The sequence below is a fragment of the Zingiber officinale genome, chromosome 7B (assembly GCF_018446385.1).
Source record: "Zingiber officinale cultivar Zhangliang chromosome 7B, Zo_v1.1, whole genome shotgun sequence".
Lineage (NCBI taxonomy): Eukaryota > Viridiplantae > Streptophyta > Magnoliopsida > Zingiberales > Zingiberaceae > Zingiber > Zingiber officinale.
Window position 1 is genome coordinate 73,075,384 of NC_055999.1, and position 9,024 is coordinate 73,084,407.

Below are 9,024 nucleotides of genomic sequence, written 5' to 3' on the forward strand. Positions count from 1 at the left end.
CCTTTGGGATGAGGTTGGGGAGGCCCAGTTGCTAGGGCTTCATAGAGCTCAGCATGAGGCAGAGTTGGCCCGTACTATCAGACAGAGGATGTCAGAGCCGCAGGACCGCCAGAAGAGTTATACTGATCGAAGACGGAGACCCCTGGAGTTCTCTACAGGTGACCATGTATTCCTGCGAGTCTCACCCATTAAAGGGGTGAAGAGATTTGGCCTCAAAGGCAAGCTAGCTCCGTGGTACATTGTCCCTTTCCAGATCCTGGAGAGGATTGGAGCAGTAGCTTATCGTCTGACACTACCACCGTCCCTGGCAGGCATCCACGACGTATTCCACATATCTATGCTGAGGAGATACATACCCAACCTGACACATGTGATGACAGATATCTCAGTTCCTATTTAGGCTGTCATTACCTACGAGGAGGTTCTAGTACGAATTCTGGACCGGAAAGAGCGTCAGCTGCGGAACAAGACTATCCGACTGGTTAAAGTCAGATGGAAGCATCATTCGGATGAGGAGGCTACCTGGGAGCTCGAGGATACGATTCAAGCTTGATATCCCCATCTTTTCATTTGAGGTATGTGGTTTAATTTACCGTTCAACATTTATACTCTTTATCTGTTGTTAGTACTTGCTGATGGTAATAACGGAAAATTTGGGGACCAAATTTTTATTAGTGGGGGAGAATGTAAAATACCCAAAAAGGACGAATCACCATAACAGAATTTTTCAAAAAATTTCGAGAATTTTTCGGAGCTCGTATGACGAGTTTATGGGGGATAAAAACTGGGCCCTGGGAAAGCTTGTTTAGGCTACCCCACTGAACGAGCAAAAGTTTTATTTTTCTTTTCCTATTTCCTTTTCTTTTTCTTTTTCTCCCGTTACTGTGTCGTGTCCCTCTCGTTTCTTCCCTTCTCTCGCGTGTCGAGCCTCACCCGACGCTACTCCTCGCGCCGATTTGCCCTAACCGACGGCGGTTTCCTCCTCCCCGAGTGTACAAAACCTAAGTCCAGATGTCTTGCCCTACCTCTCCACTTTGTCTTCCCCCAACTTGATTCACGCAAAAGCCTCGCGCCACCCTTGCTGTGCCACTTCGCCGAGCGACGGCGCCGATCGACACCACAATCGACGCCGACCCCGATCCGCTGTTTCCCCTCTCTTCCTCGGCCACCTCCGCACGAACGCATCCCAACAGAGCACCCCCTCACTGATCTCTCCGGCATCTTGATCGCGCTGGCACCGTGTGTCCGCCTCCCGTGCCCTAGATTGGGACCACCTGATCGCCAGTGCCGATCAAGCCGACAACCCCTGTGCCCTAGCGTAGTGTTCGATTCCTCCTCTTCTCTGGATTTTCTCCGTTGGTTTTGTGCCCTAGCACTGTCGCCACAGGCCCACCGTAGCCACATCCGAGCCCTTCCACTGTGCCCTAGTAGCGTGGTCTCGCTGCGCCACTAATTGCCGGATCCCTGGTCGTCACAGACAATAAGAGAAGAAGATTAGGGTAAGGTTGGTAGTGTTCTATTTTTCCCAATTCTTGTGCTAGCGGGTTAATTGATCACATTGGCGTTTCTGGTTTCCAGCAGCGGCTCCGTTCTTGTTCCGGCAGCCAACGTCTTCCATTTTGGATCAATAGTGATACATCCAAATTGAGGTGAGGTAGGAGTTAGATATATTTTGGTAATTTGATTTCTAATCGGGTTAGCAATAATTGTTAACTTAGGTTCAAGTGTAGATTTTTAATGTAATCAAATAGTGGGTTGACTAGGGTTAAGGAAACTAACCCTAGTTTACCACATGATTTTATTTAATTAAGGGTTGGTGTCTATGTTGATCAGGGTATTTCCTAATTAGGTTAGGGTATTTTATTTAGTTGCTTAATGCATATGAATTTAGCTAAATAAAATATATTTATATTGGTGACACAGGTCTTTGACACTAGACGAGTATCTCGACATCGGATTTGGACCGGATTGGACCTTTCGATTGGAGGCGGGTATCTTGACTTATCTTTTAGATATGTCATTTGATATGCATAGTAATTTTTAACAAGTAGTAATGATTATGTTTCATATCTTTATCGGTTTGTCACTACTAGATACCTGTTACATGCTTGTTTACCTGTTATGCATTTCATGTTATTACCACCTGATTATATATGCTTATAGAGGTAGTGACATAACCATGCTTTATTATGTTCAGGACCTAGGTTTTGATACCTTATATGACCTGTGTACCTAGACCATTGATTTGATTCATTTATCCTAAGGTACAGATTATGTAGAGATGGATAGGATCAATATATTTCCATGCTTAGTGTCATGCATCATCTCGCATGATTGCATGCTGTGCGATTGTTGACTCCATTATTGTTGAGCACATTGCCAGTTACATGGATCTACACACACAACCACTCATGGGTTAGTGGTATTTATTAGGCAGGGTGTGTTGCAGTAGGTTGCTCTGTCAAGGGCTCCGTTGGTCCACTCATGGGTAGTGTGACGCAGCGTTGTAGCAGGACATGGATCCCTCTCTGGACTTGCTCAGGGAGATGAGAGCATTGAGCTCCCCCACTTATGATTTGGGGTAAGGAGGATAGGTGTACTCCGACAGCATCCCGTCCACTCGGTCACTCATCAGGAGCAGTGATGGCAGAGTGTACGGTTGTCACTGTCCTACCCACTCGGTCTCAACATCTTGTGTGAGATGGCTGACTGGCAGTAGGGGTGACCAGGACATGCCATTGACATCATACGCATTGATGCATTTATTGCTTGTGTTTGCTGCATTTATTTGCTGCATATTGGATGAATGCATATGTTTGACATGCATACAAGATTTCGATACCTCTCGGTTTATTATCCTTACACCAGGTCCTGGTTAGTACAATTATTCTCCTATTTATTTCAGTTGTATTTGTTGGAATCCCAAGGTTGTTTCGGTGTGATCAAAAAGTTAAGTTAGGTCCTGTGTATTTCTAACCTTGTGTCTAAGTGTGTAGGAGCTTAGGAGCACAGATAGTCGAATGGAAGACACAGCTAGCGTGAAGGACGGCAGTCCGAGGGACGAGGTGCTGTGGAAGAGTACACCGGCGGACGAGAAGGAAGCGTGCGGTGGTTCCGAGGGACGAAAGCCGGAGCGGAAGATTGCTCGGGGAGCAAGATACGCAGCTAGCGAGAAGGACGACACGCGGTGCGTCCGAGGGACGAAGACTGCGGATGAGTACGCCGGTGGACGAGAAGGAAACACATAGCGATTCCGAGGGACGAGAAGCCGGAGGGAAGCCCGCTCGAGAAGACCAGAACTTGGGTTCGGATGAGCCCTATTCCGGATAGCAGAGATCACCCAATCAAGCAGAGGACCCGGACGAAATTCAACCAGAGTTGACTCAGCATCCAGGGCGCCCGGAACTGTCCGGGCCGCCCGGACTAGTACGGGGCGCCCGAGAGTCAGTTTTTGACCGGATCGAGCTTTGACTCGATCTGAATGTTGGGGGATAAAATTTATCCCCCCAGGGCGCCCGTAACCCTTCCAGGCGCCCCGACCAAGGCTATAAATATAGCCTTGGTCCAGAAGCTTTGAATCAACTCAGAAATTTACATTCCAAACACTTGTGCGCTTCTGTTCTAGTTTAGCTTCTGTCTTTTGTGCTTTCACTACTGTAAGAGGCTTCTCCACCTGAAGGATATATTTTAGTGCACATTCATTCCTTGGATTAACAACCTCCTTGGTTGTAACCAAGTCAAGTTGTGAGCCTCTTCTTTCTGCTTTTTATTTACTACTAATTTAATTATTTTACAAATGTTAGTTTGAAAAGTTGGGAAGGGTCTTTGTTTTTTTACAGGCTATCCAACCCACCTTCAAGCCGACTGCAACGGTCCCACAAGTGGTATCAGAGCCGAGGCGCTTCAGGAGGACTAACCACCGAATGAAGCAACGAGATGGCCGGACCAAGCATCCACCCGCCGAAATACGAAGGGGATTTCGCCTCCTGGAAGAATCCGATGCAGGTATTTTTTACTACAGACTTTGAATTAACCTTAACAATAGAATCTGGCTATGTAGCTCCAGAAGGTAAGGAAAAATGTCAATGGACAAAAAAGGAGCAGGCTGCATTCGTGGCGAACGGCAAAGCAGAATACCATCTGCTAAGCGTTCTTCCACCTCAAGAAGTTAACAGGATCGGGCGCTACGACTCGGCAAAGGAACTTTGGAAGAAGTTCCTCGAGCTACACGAAGGTACGTCCGAAGCCAAGCTCGCTAGACGAGATCTACTTAGCAATCAGCTCACTAGCCTCTGACTTGGGGAAGATGAGACAGTCGCACATCTGCACTCCAGAATAAAAGAAATAATCACCGGACTCATGAATCTCGGAGAAAAGGTAAGTAACCGAGATTCGCTCAGGTACGCGTTAAATTCGTTTCCAAGAAATTCGAAATGGGCATCACTAGTAGATGCCTTTTACATTTCAAAAGATTTAGAAAAAATTTCATTAGAAGATTTTTTCTCGACTTTTGAAGTGCACGAATCAAGATGTGCAGGTACGAAGGAGCCCAAGAACAACGTTGCCCTCAAAGCCTCGAGAGACGAACCCGAGTCAGAATCTTCTCTCGACGACGAGGAAATGGTAATGATGGTAAGAAGATTTAAGAAACTTTGTAAATCCAGATCTACTAACCATCTGCAGGGGAAGAAGAAAAGGACAATCCGCTGCTATCACTGCGACGAAGAAGGGAATGTCAAGGACAATTGCCCCAAGTTAAAGAACAAGGACAAGCAGAAGGGTAAGAAGCATATCCAAAAGCGAAAGGCCCTAAAGGCGACGTGGGACGATACGTCGTCCGAATCGGAAGTCGAGGCATTCTCCGGACTCACACTGATGGCGAGTCATCAAGACGACGACTGCGAGTCAAGCTCTTTCGAGATGAGCATCGAGAGCATCGATGAAGGGGGAGCTTTGTTAGAAGAAAGCAGCAGTTCAGGGGGAGACACGGACAACGAACTCGACAAGGTAAGTCAGGTACGTTCTCTTCCTCCCGATAAACTTTTTAAATTTGTTAAGTTATTAACTAAAGACTGCTATAAATTAGAAAAAGAAATAAAAAATTTAAAAGTAATTCTAGCTAAGTCTTGTCCCTTAGAAGAATTAGATAAATTAAAACTAGCAAATGAAAAATTGAAACTTGAAAATGATGATTTGAAAATTCTAGTAGATAACTTGAAAAACTATGCATGTTCATCTAAAACCAATTTTAGAAGATTTAATAATTTAAATTGGTACTTTAAATATCACCCGGGACAAATTAATTAAGAACATTTGAAGAAAATATGTCCCTAAAAGTTTTTTGGTTAATCTAGTAGGCTGGAACCTATATTGTGTTTCAAAGTCATGCGTAAATTAATTTTAAAATTAAAATTAGCGCTTTAAGTGAGAAAATTAAACAATAAATTTCTCTTTGAGACTTTGTCTAAGGAAGTGGTTGGTGCTCCAATAACCAAGAAGGCCTAGTGCCTCGCCACGACCTGGATGCCAAAATATTGAAATAAATGTTTAATTAACTTTCTGTCAAAGTGTTAAAATTAGAATTACTTAATGCTTTCAAAGTTTTTCAAACATTTTTTTCAAAATATTTTTATGCTAAGAAAAATACTTTTACCTTAAATTCTTACTCATAAAACCTTAAGTTAGGATTTTTTTAAAATATTTTTTGCAAAGACTTAAACTTTTTTCTCAAAAATATTTTTTTTTTGTTAAATTAGAAAATTTTTTCAAAAATCATTTTTTCCAGAAACTATAAATCTCAGCTTAAAGTACTTAGAAAAATTTTCTAATTAAAAAAAAAAATTAGAACTTTTTTAGAAATATTTTTCCTAAGTCTTCAACCCTTAGATTTTTTTTTTCTTGAAACCCCATTTTTTTATGATCAAAGGGGGAGAAGGATTAGTATAAGTCTAGGGGGAGGTAGACCAAAATATTAACTTATTTTATTTTTTGCACTTAAATTACAAATTAATTTAATTTACTTAATTTTATTTAATGTCTATTTTAACCCTAGCTTAACTTGGGTTGATCACACCAAAAAGGGGGAGATTGTTGGAATCCCAAGGTTGTTTTGGTGTGATCAACAAATTAAGTTAGGTCATGTGTGTTTCTAACCTTGTGTCTAAGTGTGCATGAGCTTAGGAGCACAGGTAGTCGAGTGGAAGACGCAGCTAGCGTGAAGGACGGCAGTCCGAGGGACGAGTTGCTGCGGAAGAGTACACCGGCGGACGAGAAGGAAGCGTGTGGTGGTTCCGAGGGACGAAAGCCAAAGAGGAAGATTGCTCGGGGAGAAAGAGACGCAGCTAGCGAGAAGGACGGCACGCGGTGCGTCCGAGGGACGAAGACTGAGGATAAGTACGCCGGCGGACGAGAAGGAAACATGCAGCGATTCCGAGGGACGAGAAGCCGGAGGGAAGCCCGCTCAAGAAGACCGGAACTTGGGTTCGGGTGAGCCCTATTCCAGATAGAAGAGATCACCCAATCAAGCAGAGGACCCGGACGAAAGTTAACCAGAGTTGACTTAGCATCCGGGGTGCCCGGAACTGTCCGGGGCGCTAGGACCAGTCCAGGGCACCGGACCAGTCCGGGGCGCCGGACCAGTTCGGGGCGCTCGGAACCCTTCCAAGCGCCCGGGAGTCAGTTTTTGACCGGATCGAGATTTGACTCGATCTGAACGTTGGGGGATAAAATTTATCCCCCCAAGGGCGCCCGGAACCCTTCCAGGTGCCCTGACCATGGCTATAAATATAGCCTTGGTCTAGAAGCTTTGAATCAACTCAGAAATTTGCATTCCAAACACTTGTGCGCTTCTGTTCTAGTTTAGCTTCTGTCTTTTGTGCTTTCACTACTGTAAGAGGATTCTCCACCTGAAGGAGATATTTTAGTGCACATTCATTCCTTGGATTAACAACCTCCTTGGTTGTAACCAAGTCAAGTTGTGAGCCTCTTCTTTCTGCTTTTTATTTACTGCTAATTTAATTATTTTACAAATGTTAGTTTGAAAAGTCAGGAAAGGTCTTTGTTTTTTTACAGGCTATCCAACCCCCCTTCTAACCGGCTGTAACGGTCCCACAAGTGGTATCAGAGCCGAGGCGCTTCAGGAGGACTAACCGCCGAACGAAGCAACAAGATGGCCGGACCAAGCATCCACCCGCCGAAATACGAAGGGGATTTCGCCTCCTGGAAGAATCTGATGCAGGTATTTTTTACTACAGACTTTGAATTAACCTTAACAATAGAATCTGGCTATGTAGCTCCAGAAGGTAAGGAAAAATATCAATGGACAAAAAAGGAGCAGGCTGAATTCATGGCGAACGGCAAAGCAGAATACCATCTGCTAAGCGTTCTTCCACCTCAAGAAGTCAACAGGATCGGGCGCTACGACTCAGCAAAGGAACTTTGGGAGAAGTTCCTCGAGCTGCATGAAGGTACGTCTGAAGCCAAGCTTGCTAGACGAGATCTGCTTCGTAATCAGCTCACCAGCCTGCGACTTGGGGAAGACGAGACAGTCGCACATCTACACTCCAGAATAAAAGAAATAATCACCGGACTCACGAATCTCGGAGAAAAGGTAAGTAACCGAGATTCGCTCAGGTACGCGTTAAATTCGTTTCTAAGAAATTCGAAATGGGCATCACTAGTAGATGCCTTTTACATATCAAAAGATTTAGAAAAAATTTCATTAGAAGAATTTTTCTTGACTTTTGAAGTGCACGAATCAAGATGTGCAGGTACGAAGGAGCCTAAGAACAACGTCGCCCTTAAAGCCTCGAGAGACAAACCCGAATCGAAATCTTCTCTCGAAGATGAGGAAATGGTAATGATGGTAAGAAGATTTAAGAAACTTTGTAAATCCAAATCTACTAACCATCCGCAGGAGAAGAAGAAAAGGACAATCCGCTGCTACCACTGCGACGAAGAAGGGCACGTCAAGGACAATTGCCCCAAGTTGAAGAACAAGGACAAGCAGAAGGGTAAGAAGCCTATCCAAAAGCGAAAGGCCCTAAAGGCAACGTGGGACGATACGTCGTCCGAATCGGAAGTCGAGGCATTCTCCGGACTCACACTGATGGCGAGTCATCAAGACTACGACTGCGAGTCAAGCTCTTCCGAGATGAGCATCGAGAGCATCGATGAAGGGGGAGCTTCGTTAGAAGAAAGCAGCGGTTCAGGGGGAGACATGGATAACGAACTCGACAAGGTAAGTCAGGTACGTTCTCTTCCTCCCGATAAACTTTTTAAATTTGTTAAGTTATTAACTAAAGACTGCTATAAATTAGAAAAATAAATAAAAAATTTAAAAGTAATTCTAGCTAAGTCTTGTCCCTTAGAAGAATTAGATAAATTAAAACTAGCAAATGAAAAATTGAAACTTGAAAAATGATGATTTGAAAATTCAAGTAGATAACTTGAAAAACTATGCATGTTCATCTAAAACCAATTTTAAAAGATTTAATAATTTAAATTGGTACTTTAAATATCACCCGGGACAAATTAAGAACATTTCAAGAAAATATGTCCCTAAAAGTTTTTTGGTTAATCCAGTAAGCTGGAACCTATATTGGGTTCCGAAGTCATGCGTAAATTAATTTTAAAATTAAAATTAGCACTTTAAGTGAGAAAATTAAACAATAAATTTCTCTATGAGGCTTTATCTAAGGAAGTGGTTGTTGCTCCAATAACCAAGAAGGCCTAGTTCCTCGCCACGACCTGGAAGCTAAAATATTGAAATAAATATTTAATTAACTTTATGTCAAAGTATTAAAATTAGAATTACTTAATTCTTTCAAAGTTTTTCAAACATTTTTTTCAAAATATTTTTATGCTTAGAAAAATACTTTTACCTGAAATTCTTACTCATAAAACCTTAAGTTAGGATTTTTTTAAAATAATTTTTGCAAAGACTTAAATCTTTTTTCTCAAAATTAATTTTTTTTTTGTTAACTTAGAAATTTTTTTCAAAAATCATTTTTTTTTGAAACTATA